Here is an 18,817-nt window from a genome sequence, read left to right on the forward strand (position 1 = left end):
TTCAGAAATGTTGAATTAAGCATTATACTAAAGCATTAATATGCAATGTCAACCCTCACTGACTTAATCATCATGATCAGTCTCATGTCGCCATGGAATTTGTTCCCTGTCACATGAAATGACCTTGGCCATTGTGCGGGGTATGGCAGCTCACATTGAGAATGCTAGCACTGGGGAGGCTGAGACAGAACAATCACCAGGAATTTGGGGGAAGGTAGGACTACATAATGGATTTTAGGCAAGCTTTAGCTAAACCTATCTCAATAACATGTCTCAAATAAGCAAAGACATGTGAAGAGTTTCCAGCAACACCTACTGTGTGGTTATCAGGGTTACTACAGTTTAAAATAAGATATATAAAAGAAAGCTTTCAGGTGAGAAGTTACAAGTTAAAAATGGAATTTAAAAATAGCTCTATGAAATGTCTATCTAATGCCTACCCATTTGGCTAAGAATGAAGTTTTTTTGATTATCAACAATAATTATATATGGAAAATGTCAAAAACTCCTTTGACTGATTTCGCTGGTTTGTTTGTTGTGTGTTTGATGTAACTGACAGAATAAGTCATGCTTTTCCTGTCATTTAAGTACATTCATAAAGTGCCTCTAAATTAGAGAGTGCTTGCAGTGTTGAATTTTTGCTCACTCCTACAAAATGACACCGTAGTGACAGTCTGGCCATAAATATTCTGTGGAATAAATCTGAGAGTGTGTAGTCAATAATAACTCAGCTTTAAAAATAGACCATAAGCACTCAGATTGAAGCTACTCATTCTGCTAGTATTCCCAGTGCAACACATTGATACAAATAATATCTAGCATTTTCCTTGGGCTGATTCTGTAAGTAAATATTGCTTCACATGTCTTACTCTCCTTACAATATAGAATAGTCTAAATATGAGAATTATTTTCTAAGATAAATGAAAATCTGGAGCTCTTGGTATATAGTGAATATTCTTCAAAATGTCCCATTCTAGTTAAGATTTAGTAACCTGAAGCATATAAAATAATATTTTTAAAGGTGAGGAGAATATACTAGGAGGATTTAGTACTGTGGACAAATACTTATAAAGTATTAACTAAACTTTATGTCATACTATTGATCTCTGAAATGTGTAAACTGGTGATATGTGCCTTCCATTCTCAAGTAACAAAGGAAATATTTTACCTATTTCCATGACCACTGCTCACTTTTACTTTAATAAATGAAATAATTCATAAATTAAACTGACATTTTACAAAATGATAGAAAAAATCAGTTGAGATAGAAAATTTTATATCTAGTTACATAATAGCTTCCTTTGTTAACACAAGTATCCCAAATCAGGCAATTACATTCATTTAGTTGGTTATTGCATTAAAATACAAAATTCCTTTCCTTAAATTCTGGAAATTTTATTCTGGTTAATAAATTTCTCTGAAATCAAGATTTACCTAGCAACAGTAGAAATATTTAACCTTTGTCACTTTGTGTGGGTTACCTTAAAAAAAGTGCATGAACGTCTGAGCAACCTGTAGACTGAAGAATCTTCCTGACAAAACCTATCTAAAGTTTGAGCTGCACTTCTGAACTGATGGGTTAGCTGACTCTGAAGGCCTTTATCTCTATGCAATGTACTTAGGAGAAAATCTCTGGGAGGAGAAAGAAATCTCTCTGTTCTTGTGCGCATGGGCCTTCATTCATTGTGCTGATCTCAAAAAAGAAAGCTGTGTGTAGTTCCTATGCCCATAGAAAATGTGGATGAACAGATGCAATGAATTCAGGCCTTGCTTTCTCCACCTCAGTTTGGACTATAGAAGTTGAAGGTTACACCCAAGTGCTACATCTTTAGAAAGTGCCTATCATCCTTTTCTGTCTAACCCTCATCTTTCCATGTCTTGACCTACACATACACAATGAGTCCCTTTATCACATAACTAATGTGTGCTTTACTTTTCTTCAAAAATTTCTTCTTATTTGTGTATCTTATGTCTATATTATGCATCCTGTGTGTCTATTGTGTTAATTAAATTTTTAGAAGACACTGGTCATAAGTTGTTTTTTTCTTTACCATTGAAGGTTTAATTACCTTTCCATTCGAGACACTACACATAAAGTGTAAAGACAGAATAAAGAACCAGTGATGAAATAATTCTTTGGAAAATTTAAGAAGTCCCTCTCATCCTTACTAGAATGACTTCTCGGCTTCTTTATGTTATTGTTAAGCTAAACAGTCCCTTCATATCCTTTAGAGAATATGCTTTTCTCTAATTAATATAAAGCAAGTATGATTATTATATAATATTTAAATTATGCAAATAAAATTTCAACATTTTCATTCTACATTTTCTTTGCCATTGAAAAATCCACATCTCAGTGTGTACTACATACCTCATTTGATAATGATTCTTAACTCATAAGCCTCTTTATTAGAATATAATTCCCAGAGGGCTTTAAATGAAAGGAGAGAAGCAATTACACAAAATTGTACTCTGACCTCCAAACCTGTGCCATAGGGCAGTGCCCCTACCTAACCTCACATCACACTCACACATGATAGCACTATATTTTTTAATTAAAATAATACAAATGTAAAACTAATAACTTCTTGCTGAGGTTTTGTTTTATTTTGAGACAAAAACATCACTATGTCACACAAGCTGCCATTTTATCAGAAATCATTTAATTTTAATCTACTTCAACTTTGAGGCTTCTGTTATTTTATTCTAATTTGATTAGTTTTCTTTTGAGAATTTGTCCATGGGCACTGTACTTAATATCATTTTTATCACCATAACAACTTCTCCTCAGTCCTTCTTCTTTCCTTCAAATCTACGATTTATTCTTTAATTATTGTTACGCACGCACGCGCGCGCGCGCACACACACACACACACACACACACACACACAGCCTGCTGAGCCATATATGATTGTTATTTATATGTATGTGTTTAGGGATGACCTGTTGTAATTGGATAGCTTATCATTGAGGTTTTCTCTTGGGTAGACCAATTCTTCCAATTTGATCAGCTATTCATTGCCTATGACATTTTCTCTTAGTGGAGTCTTGTGATTTACCTCCATCCATGCTGGAATGTCAAATAATGTAGTCTGCCCAGGCCTTATCTAGGGAACCATGCTTTTGAGATTTCATGGGAACCGTTTGTTGAGGTTTGGTCTGTTGTGTTGTAAAGCTACATACTATTTTAAAAGTAAATACATGTTGCCTCATGGATGGAAGAATCCTTACATACACCAAGTGATGCTATATAATCTTGCTCCTTAATTTAAAACTATTGTCTGAGTAAAGATGCCAATAGCCTATAACTGGACATAAGAGAGATAGGTGGGGAATTAGTCCCTGGCTTGGAGTCTGAGGAGGACCAAAAGGTGAGAAAAAGAGTAGGAGAGAGGAGCAGACACCATTTTGTAGGTGAGTAATGAAAACACGGCCATGAGGGCTAGCCAATTGGAGTTGAGAGCAGTAGAGAGGAAGCATGGCAAATTATAACTTAGGGTTATTGATAGGGAAGTAGAGATTAATAGCTTAGAAAGTAAATATCTGCCCAGCTCTAGTGATTTAAAGGCTCAGTGTTATAAATGTAAAGGTTTCGTGCTTTTTATCCGGGAACTGAATGAACAAAGGTGGTGTATAAAACCTCAACTGAGGTGAAATATTATTTAGATCACAGCTTCCCTGCCATATATACTAGATAACATTTCACTTCCCGGACCATGGTACTCTGGCTATTAGAAATCTTTCTGCCCCTTCCTTTGCACCCAATTACTAACTGTTTTCTATATTTTAAACCATAGTGTGTTTCATTAACAGTTTCTTTTTGCAGTGAAAAGACATTTCTTCAATGTAAGGACTATACTTACTTCTGAGTATAAAGGTAAATATTTACAATGTAGCTAGGAGTTATACTAGTTTAAGAATGTGACAGTAGTGGGTTCTACTCTATAGTTCATGGTCTTACTAGCCAGTGATAATTGGCTAGGTTTATGGTACCCGGCATAAATTTCCTACTACTTTTTCAGCAGTCCTAAAGTCCAATTAGACAGCTGTTAGTTACTTCAAGTTGTAAGTGCCACTATTGGATCTTTAGGAGTAGTATGAGATTTAAACCTTGGAGAAGAGGCTTCTGGGTAAGCTGCAGCTTGTTTCCTCCAAGACTTTTGTCTAAAGTGAATGCAGTCTTTATTAATAGGTTCTTACTACCAGTGAGAAATAACATAAAAAATGTGGGATGTTTTTTCTCCCTTCACTTGAAGAGAGATTTTCCATCTAGACTTTTGTTAGATAGTCTTGGATCTTGGTGCCAATTTGTCACCTCAAATAGTATAGCATCTTCCAAACTACAAGAACACACATGTGTGTGGGGATATATGTTTGTGTGTTTCATTCTAGGAGACTAGCAACTTCATATTATTTTTCAATGTTCACCATTTATTGTGTATTCTATGTTTAGAGGAATAGAGTCATAATATATTCTTCACATGTAAGAAAAACTACCAGCCTAGTATCTTAGTTGTCTAAGTCAAGCATTTTTTAAAGTTTTGGCTCTGATAAAGCTCTATGTGGATCAATCTGGCAGTGTCTACATTAGAACCCACAGAGAGAAACCATTTGACATATGCTGAGATGGCCTCAGAACCTCTACCTTTGAACAGGTCTAGACTCAAGAGGAGACACACTTACGGAGTCATGCATTTCTTTTTCTCAGCTGAGCTGTTTTTGGAAGAGGATGCAGATTGCACTTTAGTCTTCCACAGAAATAAGATGAGCTTTATAAAATGGAACTTGATCTGAATCATAATCTCCATGATCCTTAAAATTTCACAGTAGCAATTCATATATATGTTTATTTCTATCCTTCCTCGTTTTGAAAAATGTGAAGAACTAGTGACCTGTGATAACTGAAATATTTTCAACTTCATAACCATAAATACTTTATAGAAACTAACTTTAGATGAATATCACCACCTTGATCTCTAAAGAAGGGAAAGATAAAATATGTCTAAAAATTGAAGTGATTTTTTGTCTCCTGAAAACATTTATCTGACATGATATGAAGTCTAATTCACATAAAGCAGCAAATAATAGCAAATAGTAGAATCCCTGGGAACACAGATGACTTGTTGGTGACTGTTAGACAAATGACTGGTATAACTAGTAGTCTGCATCTAGAAGAATGCAATCTGATCCATATTTATCACCTTGCACAAAGCTCAAGTACAAGTGTATCAAGGAACTCAACATAAAACCAGATACACTGATTATAATAGAAGAGAAATTGGAAAATAGGTTTGAATAGGCACAGGGGAAAATACCTGGATTAGAACACCAATGTCTTAGGACATAATATCAACAAGTGATAAATTGGACCTCTAGAAACTAGAAAATATCCTGAGTGGGGTATCCCAGACGCAAAATGACATTCTTGGTATCTACTCACTAAATGGTAGCCAAAAAGTGGAGAATATCCATGGTACAACCCAGAGACTATAGTAAGTTTAACAAGAAGGAAGGGCCCAAGTGAGAATTCTTCAATCCCACTTAGAAAGGGAACAAAGTAATCACTGGAGGCAGAGGGAGGGAGGGACCTGGGTGAGAGAGCAGAGGTGGAATGGAAATGGGGGCAGAATCAGGTATAGGTGAGACAAGAGAGAAACCCAGAGGGTCAGGAGAAAGAATAGAAATATGCAAATGCCTGGGGGGGTTGGGTGGGAAAAACCTCTAGAAAGTCTCAGAGACCCAGGATGTGAGAGGTTTCCAGGACTCAATGGGTGTGACCTTAGTCCAAATGCCCAACAGTGGGGACATAGAACTTGAAGAGACCACCTTCAATATATAGACAGGACCCTCAGTGAAGGAATGGTTTCACCAACCCACCTTCAAGTTTATGGATGCAGAATTGTTCCTGTCTAAAATAAATTCAAGGACAAAATTGGAGAAGAGACTGAAGGAAAGGCCTTCCTGTGACTGGCCCAAATTTGGATCCATAACATGGGTAGGCAACTAACACTAACACAATTACTGATGCTATGCTGTGCTTACACACAGAAGCCTAATATGACTGTCTTCTGAAAAGCATCATCATCAGCTGACTGAGACAGGTTCAGATAATTACAGCCAAGCTTTGAACTGGTATCAGGAGTGACTATGGAAGAGTTAGTGAAAGGACTGAAGGAGTGATGGGCCTGGAACTCCATAAGAAGACCAACAGTGTCAAGTAACCTGGAGCCCTGAGAGCTCCTAGAGTCTAGACCCCAACCAAAGAGCATACAAGGGCTGGTTGCAGGCCCCTAGCACATATGGAGCAGAGGGAGAAGATGTCACTAATACTGTAAAGACTTAATGTCCCGGGTAACGGGGATGCTGTGGTTGGGAGAGACTATCCCCTGTCAGAGGTGAAGTGGAGGTGGTAGGGACAGGGAGTTAAATAAGTAAGAATTTAAAAATTATTATATAAAAAGGAATTGCATTGGTCATGTCCTTTCAGAGCAATGAAACCCTAACCAAGACACTGGATTGCACTCTCGTTAATCCTGCTGATTGTGGGAAAGGATGTAGAACTCTACAACATCTACAGTGTCAGTTCTGCCATTGTAGTACCTTACTCCCTACCACGATGATTCTTAACCAGGCCTCTGAATTTGTACACAGTTAACTGCTTTCTTTTATAGGTGTTGCCTTGGTCACAGTATCTCTTCACTCTAATTAAACAGTAACTAAGCAAAAGTATTGATATTACTTCTTAAATAGCTTGGCCAATTGCGAAATTACCAGACAAGACTAGAATCATGATTACTTGCTGATTCCCTATCAAGCTGGATATTACAGTCCTCTGAAACTTCAAAGTCTATTTGGTCAAGCCTTAAATCATCATCTGATTGCACCTGAACTCATTAATAAAATAAAAGTCATTTTCTTTGGCTGAACGACTCCTGCGATTCATTCATTATTTAGCATATAATAATCCATACCTTCAATGCCTACTTTTAACCAGTCTTTCAAAATGAGTATACAATTGCTATAATTCAAGTATAAATTTTTAACCCTTGACCTTTTATATGTTTGAAAGTAATTTTTTTTTTTTGGTTCTTTTTTTCGGAGCTGGGGATCGAACCCAGGGCCTTGCGCTTCCTAGGCAAGCGCTCTACCACTGAGCTAAATCCCCAACCCCATTATTTAGCATATAATAATCCATACCTTCAATGCCTACTTTTAACCAGTCTTTCAAAATGAGTATACAATTGCTATAATTCAAGTATAAATTTTTAACCCTTGACCTTTTATATGTTTGAAAGTAATTTTTAACCACCTTAATTGATGGTTTTTTAGGCCACAAATTCAGAGCCAGGCAAACTTGCTTTATAAATCCAGAGGAATAATGTGGCATTTCAGAGTCTAGACTTTAGTGAAAAATACTATGTGCTCAGATTTTAAATAATGTAATAAATTGTGCCTTAGTTCCCTTATCTATGAAATGGTCTTCACAACTCTATTGAATTGCTGTTAAGATCAATTTAATTAACTTGCTTAAGCATCTCTCATAGTCTACTAAATGTGAGCCCCCTTTAAGCACTAAGAATTAAGTGATACTTTCTTGTCTCTCTATGCTACCATTAAAGCCACAGCTAAGGTCATCCTCCTTCAGATTCTGATGTACCTGGTGTATACCAAGCCAAAACTAATTTTATACAGTACTTAGCCAGAGAAGTTGAACTATATTAATACAGCCTATAATATTTTATCATGTTAGAAAGATTACTCTAATGTATAGAATTGATATTAGTAAAATCATTGTTATTCATGATATTTATCTTGCATATTTCTTAACAAGTAGGTGATGAGTTATTTGATCTAGCCCTCAGTGTGTCTGATCCATGGAAGATGCCGAATTATAAGCAGCCATTATAAGTCCCAGATTTCTGTTGCATCTTAATAATGCCATTCATTAACCAATATAGTCCCTCACCATGCAAAATATACCACTTTACTGAGCTTTCTCAATAGGATTATAAAGTACAGAAAGAAAATGTAACTGCAAAATCTCAATTTACATTTCATGTAGTTTAGCTTATATCTGAAACTTAATCTTAAAATTTTTAAGTAATCTCTTAAAATCTTGATTTGTTACAAATTTACTTTTCTCAAACCAAATTCTTCCTCTTAACTACAGGAAAGTAGCAACAATTAAAAAAGTAAAAGGAAAATGTTTATCATTGGATCTGTTTTAAGTTTGTCATAAGATTGAGATGGTGTAAATTTCCTCTAGATAGATAGATAGATAGATAGATAGATAGATAGATAGATAGATAGATAGATAGATAGATGATACATACATACATATATAGACAGACATATAATACCTATGTATTTATTTTCTATCATCTACCCATGTATCTATATATCTATCCATTATCTATCTGTATTTACAGAGGTTTATAGATACCACGAGGCTATCAAGTTTGAATGTGCTTAGTGCCTCAGTATGAATCTCAGCAGTCCAAGCCATTTCAGTCTCTACATTAGTTACTTTCTCTTCTTTAGATCATCTGAAACAATGATGTCCTGCTGCTCCTAAGAAAACAACTCTCAATTCACTTTCCTGCTCATCTCCTGGAAAAGAACTTTTTAAAAAGAAAAAAACGTCTGCATATTGTGAAATATTAATTTGCTCCTCTTAACTGGTCTCCTTCACGTGACCCTCCAGCTGACACCGTTCTAACGGTGGCGTGTTCACGTTCCTTGCCTGACACAGTTCTAAAGGTGGCATGTTCACGTTCCTTGCCTGACACAGTTCTAACGGTGGCATGTTCACGTTCCTTGCCTGACACAGTTCTAACGGTGGCATGTTCACGTTCCTTGCCTTTTCTATTTTTTCATTTCTAAGCATAAAACAGACAACCAAAAAAACTGATGCACATTGCCACTTTTTATGTGCTGACACTATCTTTAATTAAAATTATGAAATAGTTTGTGTTTGAAGTGTGTTTACCTCTGGAAAGCCATCGATTAGTCTGTATTATATGACTTTAGCTTCTCTGGCTCTCTCTTTCTTCTTACTCCATCCTTAGGAGATGAACATTCCTTGAAACAGACAGAAAGACAAGAAATGAGCAAGCATAGTCAAACATCATTTGTTCTGGGAAAGCATCCAATTTTAGACTCAAAACTTACAGGAACTAGACAAAAGAAAAAAAATGGCACATAGACAGGGAGAAAACACAGAATCCAAATGTGTTTCAGAGTTAGAAAAGGTAGCTTCAGCCATGAGATGTCACTGTTTAAATACTTATTGTATATATGCAAGGGATCAAGCTTCCGTTTAACCTGGTGATTTGTGTTATGCATGAAATGCACACAATTAGTTCAAATCAACAGCCTAGAGCCATTATGAAGCTGACTGTTTTTCTTTCTTTGATTTCAATATTATTGATTAAAATAACAGATTAAAAGGAATGTGAAGAGGCCCGTGAATGTGGCTAAACACAGCTGGAAATACAGTAGCATTGAGTCATCAGAAAAGATATTTAAATACTGTTCTTGGAAGTATGAATGCATCAAATTATTCTTGGCAGTAATTGATGACCGGCAATAGATAATTGTTAATATTATACATAATTGCTCAACTTAGTCTGTAATTTTCAAAGTTTAGGTCACAATCAAATTGAACAAGAATATTATTGATATGGATGCATTTCGACAACACAAGCAGAGATTTCCACTTTAAAATGATTGTGTTTATCAAGATCCATTCTTGAACTGTTAAATTTAAATGTATGTTCTTATCAGAAAGTACAACACACTAAAAAAATCCTCCCCAAAATCTTTAAGAGTTAAATGTCTTAAGCCTATGATATGACCCAGTTAAATACAAATGTGCGTTTTAAAAAACACCAGTGCTTCACGACCAAATCTTTAATAATTTCTTATGTAGTGGTAACCATCAATCATAAAGTAATTTTGCTGCTACTTTACAACTATAATTTTACTACTATTATGAATCAAAATGTAAATATCTGATATACAGGATATGGAAATGTGGCCCCTGACTATGTACGGACACAGAGTTGAGAACCTGATTTACAGAAAGGATAATTTATGTTGTTAATATTTTAAAGGATGAATAAAAAGAAATGTAAGCAGAACCTAATGAAACACAAAATTGACAAAACTAATATATTAACATTATTATTTATAAATTTATCAATATTTCCAAAAATTAAACTGTACTAGAATGGTATTGTGTATACTTAATTCAGTAACTAATGGTTTTTTCCCTGAGATTCCACTTCACACCAGTCAGAATGGCTAAGATAGAAAACTCAGGTGACAGCAGATGCTGGCAATGATGTGGAGAAAGAGGAACACTCCTCCATTGTTGGTGGAATTGCAAACTGGTACAACCACTCTGGAAATCAGTCTGGAGGTTCCTCAGAATATTGGACATTCCACGACCTGAGGACCCAGCTATACCTCTCCTGGGCATATACCAAAAGATGCTCCAACATACAACAAAGACACATGCTCCACTATGTTCATAGCAGCTTTATTTATAATAGCCAGAAGCTGGAAAGAACCCAGATGCCCTTCAACAGAGGAATGGATACAGAAAATGTGGTACATTTATATAATGGAGTACTACTCAGCTATCAAAAACAATTACTTCATGAAATTCATAGGCAAATGGAATGAACTAGAAAATGTCATCCTGAGTGAGGGAACTCAATCACAGAAAAACACACTTGGTATGCACTCATTGATAAGTGGATATTGGCCAAAAAGCTCGATTACACAAGATGCAATCCACAGAGCACAGGAAGCTCAAGAAGAAGGATAACCAAAATGCGGATGCTCTCACTCCTTCTTAAAAGGGTGAAAAATATCCATAGGAGGATAGAAGCAAAGTTTAGAGCAGCAACTCAAGGAAAGGCCATTCAGAGGCCCCATATGTGGCCCATTTACATACAGCCACCAAAACTAGATAAGATTGATGAAGCTAGAAAATGCATGCTGAAAGAGACCAGGTATAGACCTCTCCTGAGAGACACATCCAGAGCATGTCCCATACAGAAGTCAATGCTAGCAGCGAACCACCTAACAGAGAATAGGACCCCCTCGAGGGGAATTAGAGGAAGTACTGAAAGAGTTAAAGAAGCTTGCAACCCCATAAGAACAACAATGCCAACCAACCAGAGCTTCCAGGAACTAAACCACTATCAAAAAACTGTACATGGATTGACCCAGGGCTCCAATTGCATATGTAGCAGAGAATAGCCTTGTTGGGGCACCAGTGGAAGGGGAAGCCCTTGGTCCTGCCAAGGTTGGACCCCAAGTACAGGGGAATATGGGGGGCAGTAGGGGGAATGTATAGGGGAAATACCCATATGGGGGAGGGGGAGGGCAGGGGAGGGGATGGGGGCTTATGAACCGGAAACCGGGAAGGGGAATAACATTTGGAATGTAACTAAAGAAATATATCTAATAAAAATTAAAAAAATAGTAAGTCTACTGTTAAACAATTAAATGTGAAGTAATATAAAAAATAGATGACACAATAATATGTATTATAAAATATATGTTTTTTGTGTCATCTTAATGTTCTTGAATTTTTACTGTATGTTCACTGATAACATTATCCCACATTACTTTTTAAATTGATCTTTTCTATACTTCTATCTTAAAATTTTTAATATGACTCAAAATTTAATATAAAGTTGCAATTGCAATATATAATTAATTATATATATTATTAACACATTAGTTAAATGTATACCTTTAAATTTTAAAATATGTCTACTTACTATACAAAATTAATTTATATAACTAGTTGCAAGGGAGAGAGTATAATTAAATACAAATTTATTTTCATGTATTTAAGAAATGATAAAATCCATCACAATATCACAGTCCTTTTTTTTCTTATACTTTTGATGTGCACATTATATCTTTATTTTAATATCTGATATCTGTAGAGGTCTTTCAACTTGTGCTGAAGAGGATTAATGTAGTCTATTATGAAAGCTCTCCACTATTCATGAATTTCTTTTCCTTTTTGGACAAGTTTTGGTGTTCCAATTCCTATTATTGTTCAGTATGTATATATTATTCATTGGTGATAGTATTGTCAGTATTTAAAATATATATTTATTTTGTATAAAGGAAATTCCATGTGCTTTACTTACTTTTGAATATGAACACAGTTATCTAACTACTGAAAAGTCTTGTCATCTATACCCAAGTACAGAGTATCATGAACAAATGATCTTATTGGAGTTATGGGCAGAAGCGTCTTTACTTTAAAAACCAAAATGGGTCCTCCCATAGCAATAGCCCTTTCCCTGATAGTAACTTTTGTCTTAGTTGCTTTTCTACTGCCATGAGAATACACCATGGCCAAAGTAGATTTTAAAAGGAAACATTTAAGTTTTCCAGAGGGTTAGAGTACATGGGCATCCTGTCAGGAAGAATGGAAACAGGAAGGAAGTTATGGTGTTGAAGCAGTAGCTGTGACTTTGCATACATGTCAGCCTACATGAAACAGGGGGTCGATTGGGAGTGATGGGCTTTTTGAAAACTCAAAATCTTCTCTCTTTGTGAAACATCTCCTCCTACCAGACCACAGTTAGTAACCATCCCGACATTGGTCCACCAATGGGATTTAATTATATGAGCCTATAGATATCCTTGCTATTCAAATCACCACTCCAGTTGATTCTGGATTCTGAAGGGATCTGATAACACTCGTCTTCCCCACAACCTCAAGGGAGAAATGTCAAACTTTCCTCACAATACTTCTGGTTGTCACTGGATTCTCTTACATGTTTTATGGGCATAATTTCCAGGGTATTCTGGAAGTCAACTAAACAATTTCTGTGCCAAGGTTGCATGCAGGCATGATAGACTGGAGAAATATCTTCCTTATAATAATATATATTGATAGTTTGAGTTTTAAAAATGCATAAGCCCAAACTATAAATACACTCAAAAATACATTTATGACATGTCATTTTTTAAACAATTCTTTTTTTTTTTTTTATTAAGTTGAGTATTTCTTATGTACATTTCGAAAGTGTTATTCCCTTTCCCAGTTTCGGTAAACATCCCCTCCCCCTCCCCTTCCTATGGTGTTCCCCTCCCAACCCTCCCCCATTGCTGCCCTCTCCCCAACAGTCTAGTTCACTGGGGGGTTCAGTCTTGCAGGACCCAGGGCTTCCCCTTCCACTGGTGCTCTTACTAGGATATTCATTGCTACCTATGAGGTCAGAGTCCAGGGTCAGTCCATGTAGTCTTTGGGTAGTGGCTTAGTCCCTGGAAGCTCTGGTTGGTTGGCATTGTTGTACATATGGGGTCTCGAGCTCCTTCAAGCTCTTCCAGTTCTTTCTCTGATTCCTTCAACGGGGGTCCTCTTATCAGTTCAGTGGTTTCCTGCTGGCATTTGCATCTGTATTTGCTGTATTCTGGCTGTGTCTCTCAGGAGCGATCTGCATTCACATTTTGATCATCTGTCTTGAGTTTCATTTGTTCTAGGCATCTAGGGTAATTCAAGCATTTGGGCTAATAGCCACTTATCAATGAGTACATACCATGTATGTCTTTCTGTGATTGGGTTAGCTCACTCAGGATGATAGTTTCCAGTTCCAACCATTTGCCTACGAATTTCATAGTCGTCGTTTTTGATAGCTGAGTAATATTCCATTGTGTAGATGTACCACATTTTCTGTATCCATTCCTCTGTTGAAGGGCATCTGGGTTCTTTCCAGCTTCTGGCTATTATAAATAAGGCTGCAATGAACATAGTGGAGCACGTGTCTTTTTTATATGTTGGGGCATCTTTTGGGTATATGCCCAGGAGAGGTATAGCTGGATCCTCAGGCAGTTCAATGCCCAATTTTCTGAGGAACCTCCAGACTGATTTCCAGAATAGTTGTAGCAGTCTGCAACCCCACCAACAATGGAGGAGTGTTCCCCTTTCTCCACATCCTCGCCAGCATTTGCTGTCACCTGAGTTTTTGATCTTAGCCATTCTCACTGGTGTGAGGTGAAATCTCAGGGTTGTTTTGATTTGCATTTCCCTTATGACTAACGATGTTGAACATTTCTTTAGGTGTTTCTCAGCCATTCGGCATTCCTCAGCTGTGAATTCTCTGTTTAGCTCTGAACCCCATTTTTTAATAGGGTTATTTGTCTCCCTGCTGTCTAACTTCTTCAGTTCTTTGTATATTTTGGATATAAGGCCTCTATCTGTTGTAGGATTGGTAAAGATCTTTTCCCAATCTGTTGGTTGCCGTTTTGTCCTAACCACAGTGTCCTTTGCCTTACAGAAGCTTTGCAGTTTTATGAGATCCCATTTGTCGATTCTTGATCTTAGAGCATAAGCCATTGGTGTTTTGTTCAGGAAATTTTTTCCAGTGCCCATGTGTTCCAAATGCTTCCCTAGTTTTTCTTCTATTAGTTTGAGTGTATCTGGTTTGATGTGGAGGTCCTTCCCACTTGGACTTAAGCTTTGTACAGGGTGATAAGCATGGATCGATCTGCATTCTTCTACATGTTGACCTCAGTTGAACCAGCACCATTTGCTGAAAATGCTATCTTTTTTTTTCCATTGGATGGTTTTGGCTCCTTTGTCAAAAAATCAAGTGCCCATAGGTGTGTGGGTTCATTTCTGGGTCTTCAATTCTGTTCCATTGGTCTATCTGTCTGTCTCTGTACCAATACCATGCAGTTTTTATCACTATTGCTCTGTAATACTGCTTGAGATCTGGGATAGTGATTCCCCTGAAGTCCTTTTATTGTTGAGGATAGTTTTAGCTATCCTGGGTTTTTGTTATTCAGATGAATTTTGCAAATTGTTCTGTCTAACTCTTTGAAGAATTGGATTGGTATTTTGATGGGGATTGCATTGAATCTGTAGAAGCGCTTTTTGGTAGAATGGCCATTTTTACTATATTAATCCTGCCAATCCATGAGCATGGGAGATCTTTTCCATCTTCTGAGATCTTCTTCAATTTCTTTCTTCAGAGTCTTGAAGTTCTTATTGTACAGATCTTTCCTCGTTGCTTGGTTAAAGTCACACCGAGGTACTTTATATTATTTGGGTCTATTATGAAGGGTGTCATTTCCTAATTTCTTTTCTCGGCCTGTTTCTCTTTTGTGTAGAGGAAGGCTACTGATTTATTTGAGTTAATTTTATACCAGCCACTTTTTGCTGAAGTTGTTTATCAGCTTTAGTAGTTCTCTGGTGGAACTTTTGGGATCCTTAAATATACTATCATATCATCTGCAAATAGTGATATTTTGACTTCTTCTTTTTCCGATCTGTATCCCCTTGACCTCCTTTTTTGTTGTCTGATTGCTCTGGCTAGAACTTCAAGAACTATATTGAATAAGTAGGGAGAGAGTGGGCAGCCTTGTCTAGTCCCTGATTTTAGTGGGATTGTTAAGTTTCTCTCCATTTAGTTTAATGTTAGCAACTGGTTTGCTGTATATGGCTTTTACTATGTTTAGTATGGGCCTTGGATTTCCTATTCTTTCCAGGACTTTTTTATCATGAAGGGGTGTTGAATTTTGTCAAATGCTTTCTCAGCATCTAATGAAATGATCATGTGGTTTTTGTTCTTTCAGTTTGTTTATATAATGGATCACGTTGATGGTTTTCCATATATTAAACCATCCCTGCATGCCTGGGATGAAGCCTACTTGATCATGGTGGATGATTTTTTTGATGTGCTCTTGGATTCGGTTTGCCAGAATTTTATTGAGTATTTTTGCGTCGATATTCATAAGGGAAATTGGTCTGAAGTTCTCTTTTTTTGTTGGGTCTTTGTGTGGTTTAGGTATAAGAGTAATTGTGGCTTCATAGAAGGAATTTGGTAGTGCTCCATCTGTTTCAATTTTGTGGAATAGTTTGGATAATATTGTTACGAGGTCTTCTATGAAGGTCTGATAGAATTCTGCACTAAACCCGTCTGGACCTGGGCTCTTTTTGGTTGGGAGACCTTTAATGACTTCTTCTATTTCCTTAGGAGTTATGGGGTTGTTTAACTGGTTTATCTGTTCCTGATTTAACTTCGGTACCTGGTATCTCTCTAGGAAATTGTCCATTTCCTGTAGATTTTCAAGTTTTGTTGAATATAGGCTTTTATAGTAAGATCTGATGATTTTTTGAATTTCCTCTGAATCTGTAGTTATGTCTCCCTTTTCATTTCTGATTTTGTTAATTTGGACACACTCTCTGTGTCCTCTCGTTAGTCTGGCTAAGGGTTTATCTATCTTGTTGATTTTCTCAAAGAACCAACTTTTGGTTCTGTTGATTCTTTCTATGGTCCTTTTTGTTTCTACTTGGTTGATTTCGGCTCTGAGTTTGATTATTTCCTGCCTTCTACTCCTCCTGGGTGTATTTGCTTCTTTTTGTTCTATAGCTTTTAGGTGTGCTGTCAAGCTGCTGACATATGCTCTTTCCTGTTTCTTTCTGCAGGCACTCAGCGCTATGAGTTTTCCTTTTAGCACAGCTTTCATTGTGTCCCATAAGTTTGGGTATGTTGTATCTTCATTTTCATTAAATTCTAAAAAGTCTTTAATTTCTTTCTTTATTTCTTCCTTGACCAGGTTATCATTGAATAGAGCATTGTTCAATTTCCACGTATATGTGGGCATTCTTCCCTTATTGTTATTGAAGACCAGTTTTAGGCCGTGGTGGTCTGATAGCACGCATGGGATTATTTCTATCTTTCTGTACCTGTTGAGGCCCATTTTTTGACCAATTATATGGTCAATTTTGGAGAAAGTACCATGAGGAGCTGAGAAGAAGGTATATCCTTTTGCTTTAGGATAGAATGTTCTATAAATATCTGTTAAGTCCATTTGGCTCATGACTTCTCTTAGTCTGTCTACGTCTCTGTTTAATTTCTGTTTCCATGATCTGTCCATTGATGAGAGTGGGGTGTTGAAATCTCCTACTATTATTGTGTGAGGTGTAATGTGTGTTTTGAGCTTTAGTAAGGTTTCTTTTACGTATGTAGGTGCCCTTGTATTTGGGGCATAGATATTTAGGATTGAGAGTTCATCTTGGTGGATCTTTCCTTTGATGAATATGAAGTGTCCTTCCTTATCTTTTTTGATGACTTTTAGTTGAAAATTGATTTTATCTGATATCAGAATGGCTACTCCAGCTTGCTTCTTCCGACCATTTGCTTGGAAAGTTGTTTTCCAGCCTTTCACTCTGAGGTAGTGTCTGTCTTTGTCTCTGAGGTGTGTTTCCTGTAGGCAGCAGAATGCAGGGTCCTCGTTGCATATCCAGTTTGCTAATCTATGTCTTTTTATTGGGGAATTGAGGCCATTGATGTTGAGAGATATTAAGGAATAGTGATTATTGCTTCCTGTTGTATTCATATTTGGATGTGAGGTTATGTTTGTGTGCTTTTCTTCTCTTTGTTTTGTTGCCAAGATGATTAGTTTCTTGCTTCTTCTAGGGTATAGCTTGCCTCCTTATGTTGGGCTTTACCATTTATTATCCTTTGTAGTGCTGGATTTGTAGAAAGATATTGTGTAAATTTGGTTTTGTCATGGAATATCTTGGTTTCTCCATCTATGTTGATTGAGAGTTTTGCAGGATACAGTAACCTGGGCTGGCATTTGTGTTCTCTTAGGGTCTGTATGACATCAGTCCAGGATCTTCTGGCCTTCATAGTTTCTGGCGAAAAGTCTGGTGTGATTCTGATAGGTCTGCCTTTATATGTTACTTGACCTTTTTCCCTTACTGCTTTTAATATTCTTTCTTTATTTTGTGCGTTTTGTGTTTTGACTATTATGTGACGGGAGGTGTTTCTTTTCTGGTCCAATCTATTTGGAGTTCTGTAGGCTTCTTGTATGCCTATGGGTATCTCTTTTTTTAGGTTAGGGAAGTTTTCTTCTATGATTTTGTTGAAGATATGTACTGGTCCTTTGAGCTGGGAGTCTTCACTCTCTTCTATACCTATTATCCTTAGGTTTGATCTTCTCATTGAGTCCTGGATTTCCTGTATGTTTTGGACCAGTAGCTTTTTCCGCTTTACATTATCTTTGACAGTTGAGTCAATGATTTCTATGGAATCTTCTGCTCCTGAGATTCTCTCTTCCATGTCTTGTATTCTGTTGGTGATGCTTGTATCTACAGCTCCTTGTCTCTTCTTTTGGTTTTCTATATCCAGGGTTGTTTCCATGTGTTCTTTCTTGATTGCTTCTATTTCCATTTTTAATTCCTTCAACTGTTTGATTGTGTTTTCCTGGAATTCTTTCAGGGATTTTTGTGACTCCTCTCTATGGGCTTCTACTTGTTTATTTATGTTTTCCTGGAATTCTTTCAGGGATTTTTGTGACTCCTCTCTATGGGCTTCTACTTGTTTATTTATGTTTTCCTGGAATTCTTTTAGGAATTTTTGCGATTCCTCTCTGTAGGCTTCTACTTGTTTGTTTATGTTTTCCTGTGTTTCTCTAAGGGAGTTCTTCATGTCTTTCTTGAAGTCCTCCAACATCATGATCAAATATGATTTTGAAACTAGATCTTGCTTTTCTGGTGTGTTTGGATATTCCATGTTTGTTTTGGTGGGAGAATTGGGCTCCGATGATGCCATGTAGTCTTGGTTTCTGTTGCTTGGGTTCCTGCGCTTGCCTCTCGCCATCAGATTATCTCTAGTGTTACTCTGTTCTGCTATTTCTGACAGTGGCTAGACTGTCTTATAAGCCTGTGTTTCAGGAGTGCTGTAGACCTGTTTTCCTGTTTTCTTTCAGCCAGTTATGGGGACAGAGTGTTCAGCTTTCGGGCGCGTAGTTTTTCCTCTCTACA

This window comes from Rattus rattus, chromosome 12 (assembly GCF_011064425.1).
Source record: "Rattus rattus isolate New Zealand chromosome 12, Rrattus_CSIRO_v1, whole genome shotgun sequence".
Lineage (NCBI taxonomy): Eukaryota > Metazoa > Chordata > Mammalia > Rodentia > Muridae > Rattus > Rattus rattus.